This window comes from Leptodactylus fuscus, chromosome 6 (assembly GCF_031893055.1).
Source record: "Leptodactylus fuscus isolate aLepFus1 chromosome 6, aLepFus1.hap2, whole genome shotgun sequence".
Taxonomy (NCBI): domain Eukaryota; kingdom Metazoa; phylum Chordata; class Amphibia; order Anura; family Leptodactylidae; genus Leptodactylus; species Leptodactylus fuscus.
This window is the reverse complement of record NC_134270.1, coordinates 136,930,227-136,943,682: the sequence shown is the minus strand read 5'-3', so window position 1 is coordinate 136,943,682 and position 13,456 is coordinate 136,930,227. Positions and strand designations below refer to the sequence as shown.

The window sequence follows — 13,456 nt, the reverse complement described above, 5'->3', positions numbered from 1 at the left end:
GTGTAGTCTTACCTGAAGTCAGACACCTTTCCACCTATAATGTTATGCTACAGTAAGCTGTTGCATGATGTATTGTAAGAAGGCTTAACACAGGCAAAACACCGAATGAATATTCCATAAGCAGCCATCTTTCCTTAAAGAGATTGCTGCTTAACAAGCCAGTCACTGTCCCCATGCCGCACTCCCATCTCTTACCTAGAACAAAGAGATACTGTCAAAGACTGCTCTTGTTGGAGGACGTTGTACCGCCATGTATGTGACTCACTAAGGATGGCTTTTTTTTTTTTACTGTGCAATACAGAATTCAATAAGTTATGTATTGATATATATATATATATATATATATATATATATATATTTTTACATTTAAAGCCATACCATAAAACACAATAGTGGAGTTTCTGGAGTTAGGAAAAATCCATTGGAAAAACTGATGTAGCCTCAGTGTGTTTGTTTTTGAGAAAACATTGAATATAGGCAGATTTAAGAGAAGTTTTTCTAAGCATACAGCTCCATCTTGCTGCAGATCAGTGCTGAAACCAAGGTGGGTGGGCACACAGATTAATCCCATTGACAAGGGCCAACATGGAGCCCAATGGCTGCAACATGGTACAACCTGATGCACCGTCTCCTTCTGCCGTGGATTCCACACCAGACATACTAGTTGCAATTTTTTTTTTTTTTTTTAATGTAATGTAGATTGTGATCCCCATATAGGGCTCACAATGTACAGTTTTTTCCTATCAGTATGTCTTTGGCCTATGGGAGGAAATCCATGCAAACAGGGAGAACATAACGTCTGCAAGGAGTGTGTCCTTGGCAGGATTTGAACCCAGGACTCCAGCACTATGTTGCCCCCTACTAGTTGCAATTTTGGACTGGTACTTTGTCTGAAGATGCAATAAAGGGGTTTCTGCATTACAAGGTCCTGAGAATGTAGGGAAGAGAGCAGTGACCTAGCACTTCAGCTATTGAAGAGGTTAAAGGTTATCCAGCCTAATATAGATGACCTTTTGGTCAGATCTGTGATTTGTAAACTGCTGGGGTAGAAGTTCATGCTATATAAATGTATTAAGGATAGACTTGCTCAAAAATGTATAACTTTCATGAAAGCTTTGACAGTAAGCGTGCTAGGCCTGTATATACAAATGTAACAGTTAAAGGGGTTGGACAAATTCCTGAGGGGCCCCATGGCAGGTGTAAGGAATAAGTGTCAAAACACTTCCCTGCTCCCAGAGCTCTGGCAACTGCAGCGTGCCCGAGGAACCATGTGACAGCAGAGACGAACAGGTGACGTGACGTGGGGTGCAGGCCTATGGCTGCAAAGTGTATATGATTTTCTTTTAGGTTACACCTTCCCAAAACACCTCTGATCCCTGGACAAGCCCTTTAAACTAAACTTCTGCAACTGGTTAACCTGCTGCAGCGTGAGCTAAAAAAAAACAAAAAAAAAACTTTGGAAAAACATTTTTTTAATCTCTTTGGTGGTTTTTGTTGTCTACTATGATAACATGCAGCAGTGGTTTAATAGAACAAGTTTGGGTTAACTGTTACCTCTTTATAGACACCCCCAGCTTGTTCTGCATTGGTTGCATATAGAGATCATAGGCCCAGTGAACAATGGGGCCGCTCTATATCGGGGATCTGCAGGCACGGCTTCAGCAGAAACATGTCATCGTTTTATTCCTGTCTGGATTCTTGGCTACACTTACACATATGGATTATCAGTTTTATTACAGTAGGCCTGTAAACCTAATCTAATGTAGAATACTGCAGCGTACGCCACCAGAGCAGTGCCTGGAATCAGCCATTAGTACCAGGCATCCTGCGCTCCCCTGAGCCATGGGGGGAGGAAAGCACATGTTCATGAAAGATTCATGTCCCCTTTATAAAGGCAAGGACATATATAGTACAATGACGACAGAAGTCCTGCAAACTCCCAGGAGACTGCACGATGTGGAACTGGAGCTATACAACAGACTAGATTTAAAAAAAAAAAAAAAAAAAAAAAAAAAACGAACCATTTCTCCTTACTATACCTATATAATAAATGGACCATGTTGGATACTTCTCCAGCCTCAAAAGACCCAAATGAACTAAATTCACGGGTGACGGAGCCTCGACAGAAGGAATTATGCTGACATTTGCAGACACACAGCGGTGTGCGGGAAGCAGCAGAGCCCTGGCATACAGAGGATGATGGAGCGACTTACTGCAGAGACACAACTGCAACAGGCATCAGGCTCACAAAGGCTAAATGACCGACCGCATTTTATTCCTCGCTCTCACCAATGTGCGTTTTATATGTTGCTGCTGATTTAAGGTATATAGCTTGTTGCTTGTTAAAGACGCCCTGTGCCATATTACCCATCTCATTCTACTCATTACAAGTCAGCATTGGCTAAAGGGGTTCTCTACCCCATTAGGGTGTAGAGAAATAGAAAATAAGGGGGAGGGGGGTTTACAAAGTGTGCAGTGCTCAGTTTGCCTTGTGGGGGTGCTGCAGAGGGTCCTCAAATCACAGGGTGCCCTCTGAGATAGACAAGCCCTTCAATACACTGAAGGCAGACAAGTCTACCTATCTACGGTACTTCCACATATTCCAATACGGCATTTTATTTCACATATAGAAAGATATTACGTGTAATATAAAGAGGTTGCAGCCTCTTATCTCTCACTCTGAGCCAATCGGGCCATTTATTAAGACAAGTGTACAACATGCCAGTCTTAGGCCTTGGTCACACAGGGCACGGAATGGTGTGTTTTGGTCCTGATTCTGATGTGGGAAGCAGTGTCAGAGTAGGACCAAAATGTGCCTGCAGTGACTTCTGACAGTCACGGATTCCCGCTCCAGAGTAGGCCCAAATGAATGGTCCTAGTCCGGAGGGTGCTGCTGCGAGGCGGATAACGGGGCGGAATCAGCCGCAGATCCTGCCTGAAGAAAGGACGGGGGGGGGGGGGGGGGGGGTCAAGCTAGCGGTCTACATACAGACCTCTATTGTGGAGGGGGTGGATTCCAATGTAGAGTCGGGCTCAAAATCCGCCCCCTCTTGCCCTGTCTGAATGAGCCCATAGCATTTCATCTTGGGCTAATAAGTGGCTTCCATATAAATATAAAATCTGCACCATTTGTACCTGTTAAGTAATGTTTTCAACCTCTCAAGAACTGGGCATGGCCTGCATGGTGTTGAGAAGTTAGTCATAATTGGCAAATTCAAATTGTGGCTAAACAAAAAAAAACAAATCCCTAAATTTAACTCCGAAAGATTTTCAAATTTCTAAGATATTGCACCAAATTGGTCAAATAATTGCAGATTAAAAAATTTAATTATATATATATATATATATATATATATATATATGATTCTCATCTCATTAAATCTCTTGTAACACCTTACCAGGCCTTTCACCAGTGACCAGACATCTTGGATCCTTGCGATCGTCCCCGGCACACCTATATAGAGTGCACAGACAAGCTGTTGCTCTCTGATATCAGCCCACCCTCAGGACAAACTACTCTATAAAGAGATTTGTGTCTGCTTTTTCCTGTTAAATCCACAAGAGAAATCAACAGAAGCCAGCACATTATAAGACTACCATGTCTTACAAGAATAGCACCTAATGTCTACACAGGAGAGGAGAAATACAAAAAACACCACATAACTTTTCCCCATAATAACAGATTCCAACCCAGTAACAAAAGTACACCATCATGTTAATTTTTAGCAGTTCCTAATTGCAGATTTCTTTCAGAAAACTGAAGAAAGCTTTCGAGATTGAAGTAGACAAGTAGCGAAACCCCACAGGTTCCTTCACGTCGCCTTCACCATGGAAACCAGCCATGGGACTCGGAGCTAATTGTGCTCCATCTGTGAAGATTCATTATGTTATTCCTTAAAATCATTAACAATATTTTACACAAGTCTATAAGAAATGTAATACTTAACATCCATTGTCTCAAGGCTCACAAGATAAGGAAAGAGCAAAATATGACACCGAAACCATGTAGAACAAAGGAAAACCTAAAAATGGAAACATCCAGCTCCGTAAGCTGAAACCTTACCGAGGACCGCACATTCAGAAAGCGTAGGCTCCTAGGAGCTGAGATTTGGCTACCCCATGGTTTCACAGAGTCACCCACATGTTGAGCTAAAGTTGCTGCAATATTGAAAATGGCAAGAGTCCTCAAAAGTTTAAGGGCAAAAAAAGCTACAACAAAAATCACTTTAGAACCGATATGTTTAGCTTCTCTAAAAGGGATTTTCAAGGAGTTTAACCCCTTCCCAATATTTGCCATGTATGGCAGACATGACTGCCAATGCTGCACCGACTGCAGGAATTAACCTCTTCCCGCTGGTGGCATTTTTTCAATTTATTTATTTTTGGTTTTGACTCCTGCCTTCCAAACCCATAACTTATTTTCCCATTCACAGAGCCATGAGGACTTAATTTTTGCAGGGCAAGTTGTTCTTCACAATGGTACCATTTATTAATCTGTACAGTGTACTGGGAATCTGGAGGGGTGGAATTTCAGTGTGTTTTGCTACTTTTAAAGGGCTTTGCTTGTTTTTTGCAGTCACTCTGCAGCCAAAATATGTCACCTGTATTCCATGTATTGTTATGATCCCAGGCACACCAAATATAGTTTTAATTTACATTTCGCCCCTTCAGCCTGTCATACAAGTGAAAGCCAAACAAGCCTGGGAATTTTTAATAGGCCCCAGTCTGTTAAGACAACAGGACACTGGCCCCGGATCTTGTTCTGGGCACCAACAATACTCCTCAAAATGGCAGTGCCCATGTGCTGCTGGGCAAAAGATGTGATTGTAGTTATAAGAACCAGTATTCACTAATACCTTCCCCTCCTGTCCCTGCTTAGCCAGTGGGAAAGGCAGCATCCAAACCATTTATACTTAAGTCACCCCCCTTCCCCCACCAAATCTGACATACACATTTTGCCACTGAATTTGAAGCAGAATTTTGTTACAAGTTTCACTGTATATTGTCTATTTTGCTTTTATTGGGCAGGGCCAACTTCCATAAGCAGATTTTGACAAACTCTGACAAAGTCCATTCACACAGTTTTTTGGTGAGGATTTTGGCAGTGAATCAGTGTCAGAACCCATGTGGGGGGGAAAAAATTACACATGCTGCAAATATGAATTCCCACACTACATTGCTTCATGTGAGAATGCATGGAAATTTTCACACAGTGTGGATCTGTACACAACACTTTGTGCCGCCCCCATTGATAAAGGATCTACAGGTGGGACCCTCACCCAAGTGGTCTAAGGTGTGTGTGTGTGTGTGTGTGTGTGTGTGTGTGTGTGTGTGTGTGTGTGTGTGTGTGTGTGTGTGTGTGTGTGTGTGTACAGACAGACTAGGTTGACACCTGCACTTACCACTCTGTACAGGGATTCTGTTCCCCTCTTTGCATTAAAAATGGAAAGAAGTGCTGAAAACAGCACTTATGTTTGTTTGAAGGGGTCCCCAAGCAGTTCTCCCTGAACAATAAACCTGCACGCAGATGTGCACCAAGCCTTAAAGAGGACCTCATGTCCTTAGGTACATGTGGATTTATATACCGCTATAAAGCCAACAGTGCACTGAATTCTACACACTATCTGCCATCCTGTTCTGTGCCCCTGGGCTGCAAAAACGGTGCCGTTACCAATATCTGCCCATTGTCAGACGGGCAGTGCCGAGTCTAGCTGAGCGGTAAGAACACCCCTGATCGTACTCATCCATAGATTTGTACTGGATGGGGCATGCCTCATAGCTTAGCATCATTGCTGGGTGCCAAGAACACCCCCTTTGACAGTATAGGGCTATGTACAAGTACTGTCAATGGGGGCGCTGCTCACAGCCCAGCCAGACTGTCCACAACACCCTTCTGACAATGGGCAGAGATCGGTAATGGCACTTCTATCTCCAGTCCCTGCACACAATGGGAAAGCAGACAGTACGCTGAATTCAACACACCGTTTGCTTTCTAGCCGTATATAAAGCCGCATGTGCAGGAGGACATGAAAGGTCCTCTTTAAGACTTCTGCATACAGAGTTTACTAGTGTCATTTAGCTGAATAAGTATTCTAGTGGGTATTAAGTGGCAGACAAGGGGCAGTGCCGGGTACGCTCATGAATATACATTACACACGGTAAAGCAGCTAGCGGCCCCATTAATTGGCGGAGTGATAATGGAAGTGACTGCACGACTTTAGAGTCTTTGTAAGTAATTTGCAAGATTTCAGGTTCCATTTACACCTAGGATCGGATGCCTTCATTAAGGTTTTATATATACACACTCGAGAACAAAAGAAGCAGAAGGGCCGAGACCCAGGAGCCTGCTCCAGAAGAAGAGACACAAAGGAAGATAATAACAGCCTAAAGGTTCTGCAGGTTACAAGTGTCTCCTTAGCCATGTAATGGAGAGACCATAAAATACTGCCTTTATCAGTGTGCCATCTGCTTATTTCGGTGGGCCAGCTACATGGATTTATTTTAATAACGGATTTGTGACAGGTTATAAGACTCAGGGTGGGTTTACATCTGCATTGGAGACACTATCAAAAAAAAAAAAAAAAAAAAAAAAAAAAAAAAAGACACCGCTTTCAGGTTAGAAACTGCAGACCCCATTATAGTCAATGGAGTCTGCCGATCTCCTTTTGTAACTGCTGGTGTAGTGGTCCAGCTCTTTGGTGTCTGGCAGCCCCAATGGACCTGAATGGAGAACCAGGCGTGAATGTGAAACTAGTGTCAGGGTGGTTTGTATTGGTGTCTGTTTTACTGCCTGGTCTGTGGAAAGCATCAATGGCATCCATCGATCATTCACACCTACACTATACACTGCCATGTGAGTATACTTGAACACATGACAGTTACTTTAAGGGTAAGTTCACACATGTTTTTTGAGGCGAATATGGCCTCAAAATCCTGACCAAAAAGACGGCTCCCGTTGAAATCAATGGGAGCTGGCCACTTTTTTTCCGGGAGCCGGAAAAAGCAGAGATGCTCATTTAGGTGGATTTGCCTCGGACATCCACCTGAAGACACTCCCTCCCGACTAGGCCCATTCATTCGGGCCTACTCCGGAGCGGAGTGCATGACTGGATGCCAGCATCCAATCACAGCTACCTGTATTTTGGACCAAAACCTGAGGCAGCCTCCGCCTCAGGTTCCAGTCCAAAAAACCCCGTATGAACTTACCCTAACTGCTCACAGGTACAGACCATGTTATGGGTCAATTTCCAGAAACCTAGGAGAAATCTCGCTCATAGCAAGATGTCACCAGAACCCAGCATATCACTATAGGTGTGCAGGCAGAGGCTCTCCTGAGGAGGCATGTGATGCTCCTTCATGTTTCAATGTTTATAGAAAAGATCCTATCCAGGTCAGTCCTCACAACAGAATGAAGCCCCCATAGAAGAGCACGCATTATGGAAGGCACTATGATGACACCCAGTCTGAGCACATTGTGCTGTGAAGTCAGCCCTAACTCAGGCAGAACACCCTGTGTGAATATGGTTTGAAGGTCTCAAATCAAACTTACCTGCTTGTGAATTGGAGCCACCATTGCCAATACTCAAATGAGCTCTTGCGTATTCAAGGAAACGCTGCTTTGCCAATATGGAGCAACAAAGGAGTTTCTTTTGCGCCTAAGCGCTGGTCTGCATTTTAACAAAGGCAGCAACATTTCAGAAAGGAGGCTCCTATTCATAAAAGACAGTGATTCAGGTGATCCTAACCCATCTGCGAGGCTGAGTTTGGGTGCACCCATCATCCAGGTACCACCATGTCAGCAGTGGATAGTTTAGTACTGCAAGCTATCTTATGTGCTTTGGATACATACAGGACAAACCGGAGAACCACTCACTCAGAGGTGAGGCCACCATTGCTTCTTTTGCTCAACAATCCCCCCTGAATGACCAAGTCACCCCACCAAGACTAAACTAGCAGAAGGAGCAGCGGCTTGTGCGGAGGCATGAAACGCCCAAAGTCAAATTTAAAGACTCTGTTCAGAAACTAATAAAATTGACTGTGGAGGTCAAACCCTGTATCCATTTTCCTGCAGACTAGACCAAGATTCTGACTCATTTACAGAAACGCTGCAGACCTGAGCATGTTTATTATTGTCTATGCACGTGGTATACAGGCAGCTTATAGGCTGTAACCTGCACTCCAGCAGTGTAAGGGTGTCAAGCACCAAGTAAAAACCAGACCACTCCTGCTTGTACTGGAGCAGGTTACTACAGTGTTTATTGGGAAGGGGGATGACATGTACGGTCAGCTGCATCTATGCCCTCCCATACATTAATCAGACCATCAAGCCATGCTGGAACAAATCAGTGAAAAGGGGATGAGTCACTTATTTCAGAATACTTACTGCCCACACCCTACATGGAACATAAAGAGGGTGCGGGCCATGCTGCAATACCAGACATGGTGCTCATACCCAGTGAAGCTGTCAGTATCTAAATATGCTTAGATACATCCTGAGGCTTCAAGTGCATAACCACAGGGATATAGAACCCTCTAACCACTAATGGAAAGAATGGTCGCAAGATAAACGAGATTTAGGATAAAGGGAGGAGATGTGGAGGAGACTTGTTTCAGTGCCACATCAGCTCCATCCAGGCCACTAGAAAAGCACCAGGTGGGAGATTCATCTCTAGTGGAAAGAAGTCAGTCTCATGGCTGGCCCTGCAACTGAAGAGGACACCCCCCCCCCCAAAAAAAAAACAAAACAAAAACAAACAAAAACACACCACCATCTTATTTTCCAGCCATGTATCAGAAACCACATGTGCTGTGCTCCATAGACTTAGGGAGCGTTCACACTACAGTCGGTGTCCGACATGTAGTGTCCGCTCCAAATCTGTCACGGACACTAGATGTGTCCGTGACACCTGTCATTCACTTGAATGGGCATCGGGTGCGTTCTTTTGCACTCCGTGCCCGTCCTTCCCTGTCCGCAAGAGAAGATGTCAGACTTCTCAAGCGGACAGAAAAACCCTGCATGCAGGGTTCCTCTGTCCGCTTGAGAAGTCGGACATCTTCTCTTGCGGACAGGGAAGGACGGGCACGGAGTGCAAAAGAACGCACCCGATGCCCATTCAAGTGAATGACAGGTGTCACGGACACATCTAGTGTCCGCTCCTAGTGTCCGTGACAGATTTTGAGCGGACACTACATGTCGGACACCGACGGTAGTGTGAACGCCCCCTAATTAGAGAAAAGACATGTGAAGGAGGCCATCTTTTTTAGGGATAGAACAGACAAGGGGAGGGGCAGGCTCTTCAGATTCTAATAAATTGGTCTGTGGCAATGAGAATTCAGATCACTATATGCTACAGAGATACAGGCAGGTCATAACAGGGTCAGCCCTGCAGATATGTTAGATTCAGGCAAGGATTTCCGATGCATTTTCCCCATTGAATTCAAGGATTCAGTTACCAAGAAAATTCTTTTAGTACAAATATGCATATTAGGAAGGATGAGGATACTGACATTGCTCCCAAGAGGTAAACAGCAATAACCTCATTGCCCCAAGTAGGTCATTTGCAGGGACCCCCCCCCAAAAAAAAAAAACACAAACCCACACAACCTTAGTAATTGAGGCATGGATTCACAAGGGAAAAAACATGGAGTCATTGAATCGAACTTTAATATGTTGGCTTCTGGGGACAGACTCCATACCCGCACCTCCCATTCTAATGAATGGTCCTCTGCTACGATAGGACACCAGGATCATGGTACTAGGTTCTATAGGGTTCAAGATCTTGGCTTATAAAGTGATCACCCTCCCCAGTGTAAGACTCTGCTCATTTGTAGAATTCTGATTGATTTTAACCGGTTTATGCCTAGTGTTCCATTATTGGAATTCAAAACCAATATAACCTCTGGCATAAATGGGTTAATAGGTGACCAGGCAATTTTTAACATAAAAGTGAAAACCAAAATGGATATTCTAGACCTACCTGACAGTCTTGAGGGATTAGCGGTGAAAATACCACCGACGACAGGTACCATTTAAATGTTAGCTACCCATGAACCAAACTAACACAAAGTATGATTGAAGGCTACAGTCTGCTTGACCTCACTGTGGACTAAACCACAGAATCTTTGGTACAACACACTCTGCAAGTGGAGAGGTATACGGAATTTTAAGCAGAATCCCAACTCAATTTCAACTTCTGCCATGTGAAAGGCCCTGGATTAGGCTGATAGAGGTTTAGTGTCCAAATTCTCATAGCAGGTAAGTGACAGCACTGAACAGAAGAAGCAAGAAGTCTGGAGAGGAACAACAGATACTAAGAGGCCTTCAAAGACCCAAGACTGACAATGCGTGGAAACAAGGCCTGGTGTGCTGAACAATAACAGGTAGCGCTCTGGACCTCCACAGGAAAGCCAGCCAGAAGCTTACAGTGCGGAAGGGTAGAGGTGATCTGCAGGTTTAAGGGGTGATATTTGGGAACTCAGTGCTGGGAAGTAAGAGCAGAATCCACAATATTTTTACATCTATACATGCAAGAGACTATCAGAGCCAGATTGTCTGACTGGCTCAGACCACGTTCACACTGCTGTGTTTAAGAACTCCAGGAGGAATCTTAGGGCTTTGCTCACACTTGCATTTCACATGACAGCAATACAGTCCGCAGCATTATTCTGGCAGCCAAACACCACAATCCCATTAATATTAAAACCAATGGATCCATCAAGATTCAGTCATCAATATAGATCTGTTATAATGATCATGGACACACGAGCCTCTCGCATCCAGTTTTCTACTCTCCATAAGACCATCAGAGTAGTCCAGGTTTGTGCAGTCCGTCACACGCGTCATGTGCTGCAGTTTCAGAGAAGACATTTTTTTGCTATGCAGCATGATGTTAGCACCACTAGAAAGAAATCTGGTGTCTTCATGATACATTAAGTCAGAGAGTCTCACCAATATTGCCATAACCTCAGGGAAGTCAGCATAAGGAGTCTGACATGTCCCCTTTATGGGTTGTCCAGGATTGTTAAAACAAGGCTGATTACTTCAAACAGCGCCACTGCTTTGCTGAGGTTAAATGTTGTATTGCAATACTCGGGGAAAGGAAGCCAAGTTTTTCCAAAGTATTTGTTCATATCTGATAGATGGAGGCCAGCACAGTGCCAAATTCACTCATGTGACAAACCAATGGTGCCGGAGGGTTTAAAAAAAAAAATTAAAAAAAAAAAAATATATCCAAGTTCCCTGTGCAGGAGGCTACAGCACAGATGTGAATACAGCCTTAGTCACACTAGTGCCAACTGCACAGAAAGTCTTCTAGACAACCAGGAAGTTTTTATAGTATGCGGAAAGGCAGAACACCAAAGGTGTATATACCAACTCCACGCAGGAGATAACCGGGAACAATTAGAAACTAAGGCCCAAGCGAGGGTTTGACAACCTGTCGATATCCAGCTATTGATAAACTACAACTCCCATCATGGAGAGACCGCCACATACTGAGAGATGTAGATTGCAATGCTATGGATCTGCAAAAAAAGTTTAATAAGACACTAACAAAAAATAAAAAGCACCACGTTAAAAACAAATATACAACAGCCTTATACAGAGACACCCACCAAAGAGGAGCTACTATTTGGCGCACCAGACCTACAACTCCCATCATCCCCTGACCTTGGAGCCATGCGGTGTGTACTCCACCTCATTAATAATCCTGGATACAGCAAACATGGCTGCCACCAAGCAGGGAGGAACGCCACTTTATTAGACACACAAGAGAGGCCTGACAGGTAATAAAGAGGAAATCAATTAGTTCCTCATTACTGTCCCCAGACACGAAGGTAGACAGGGAGCAGCATACAACATGACAGCATACACTGCAGATAGGTGGACCTGCAATACCCTGGATATACCCCAGCCACCCCAATGTAGGCTCATGTGTGTATAGTGGTCTATGGCGCAGATCAGACCTGCACTCAAACTGGTCAGAAGCTGCTGCAAATATCAGCATGTGCTAGATGGATGAGCATAATGGGAGTGAGGATGGATGTGCATGATGGGAGTGATGATACTCCTAATCTAATGCAAAAAGCATCAGGGGCCACTTACAGCCTGTGACATCTATACTGAATATATAGATAACTGGATGGAAGATGGATAGAAAGGGTTAATCCAGAGAGATCCATAAGACGTCACTGCCCCCCATACAGTGACTATACTCACATAGCAGAATACACACGTTACATATAGCAGCACATATATACAGAGAACATACATGCCCGCACAGCCGCAGCGCTTACCCATCACACAATGTGACGAGCAGGTGCAATGTCCCACCTGGTGAGATAACGTCGCAGGCAGCCCATAGAGCTGCAGTCACAGGCGGCACCCACCTGTTCCCTCCCCGCCACTCCCACAGCGCCCCTCACCTCCCGCAGGCACTGGGGACACCGACCACTCCGCAGGCCACCCACCTTGGTTTTTTTTGCCGCGCCGGCAGCTGCGACCCCGGGACTGACAGTGCACGGAGCCTCCCTCTGCTGCGCGGCTTTAAATCCCCCTCTTACGCGGCCTCCTATTGGTCGCCTGTGACAGCTCCTGTGGGCGATGGGAGCGCGGCTGTGATTGGCTGGCGGGGCGCTCTAGTCATTTCCATGTGTTGTCAGCTCAGAGTTCTGATTTTATTATGATTGTTATTATATGTGGGGGAGGGGCTCGGGGCTGTGCACAATGTCACCTCAGCCGTGTGTATAGCGGGGAGAACAGCGCCCCCCGCCGCTAGTGACGCCTGTCATGTCATCTCACGTGTCACTCACTACTAACAAGTGGCGGCGGAGGCTATGCAGATAACTAGCACATTTTTCAGATGTTACACTCACCCCTCCCCCCCCCATTATAACACAAAAAGTAACATCAACAGTGACCCCATAACAAAAACAGCACCCCCCACCATAACCAATAGATTAGTAGTCACAGACCCCCTAATATTACCTACCATACCAGTACAGTAATAGTTACAGCGCCCCCTAATATTACCTAACCCATACCTCCCAACTTCTGAAGAACCGAAAGAGGGACAAAACAAATATAGCTCCACCCACTTTTATGTAGACTCCGCCCATTCTCATTCATTTTTCATGTGCTCGCACACAGTATATTCCTCCTACAGTCACCCTTATATTATATGTCCCCCCTCCATCTCTCCCCCAGTTTCATATACACCCTTCACCTGCCCCCAGTTTCAGTCCCCCCTCCATATCTACCCCCAGTTTCATGTCTCCCCATCTCTGCCCCCAGATTCATGTCCCTCCATCTCTGCCCCCAGATTCATGTTCCCCCATCTCTGCCCCCAGATTCATGTCCCCTCCATCTCTGCCCCCAGATTCATGTCCCCTCCATCTCTGCCCCCAGATTCATGTCCCCTCCATTTCTGCCCACAGATTCATGTCCCTCCATCTCTGT

The 13,456-nt window shown here is 45.0% G+C and overlaps 1 protein-coding gene across 3 annotated transcripts in view; it reads right to left on the bottom strand.

The window, feature by feature from the left end:
* The window catches only part of NDRG3 (NDRG family member 3), a 32,579-nt gene extending 20,043 nt beyond the window's left edge, over window positions 1-12,536 (bottom strand). For 2 of the 3 annotated variants that reach the window (XM_075277323.1, XM_075277325.1), the window contains exon 1: window positions 12,469-12,536. The gene's annotated coding sequence lies outside the window, so the exon portion shown is untranslated. Of the gene's footprint in view, window positions 1-12,464 lie in introns of all 3 variants that reach the window. The other variant, XM_075277324.1, reaches the window with a different exon arrangement.
* Window positions 12,537-13,456: the final 920 nt, after the last annotated feature.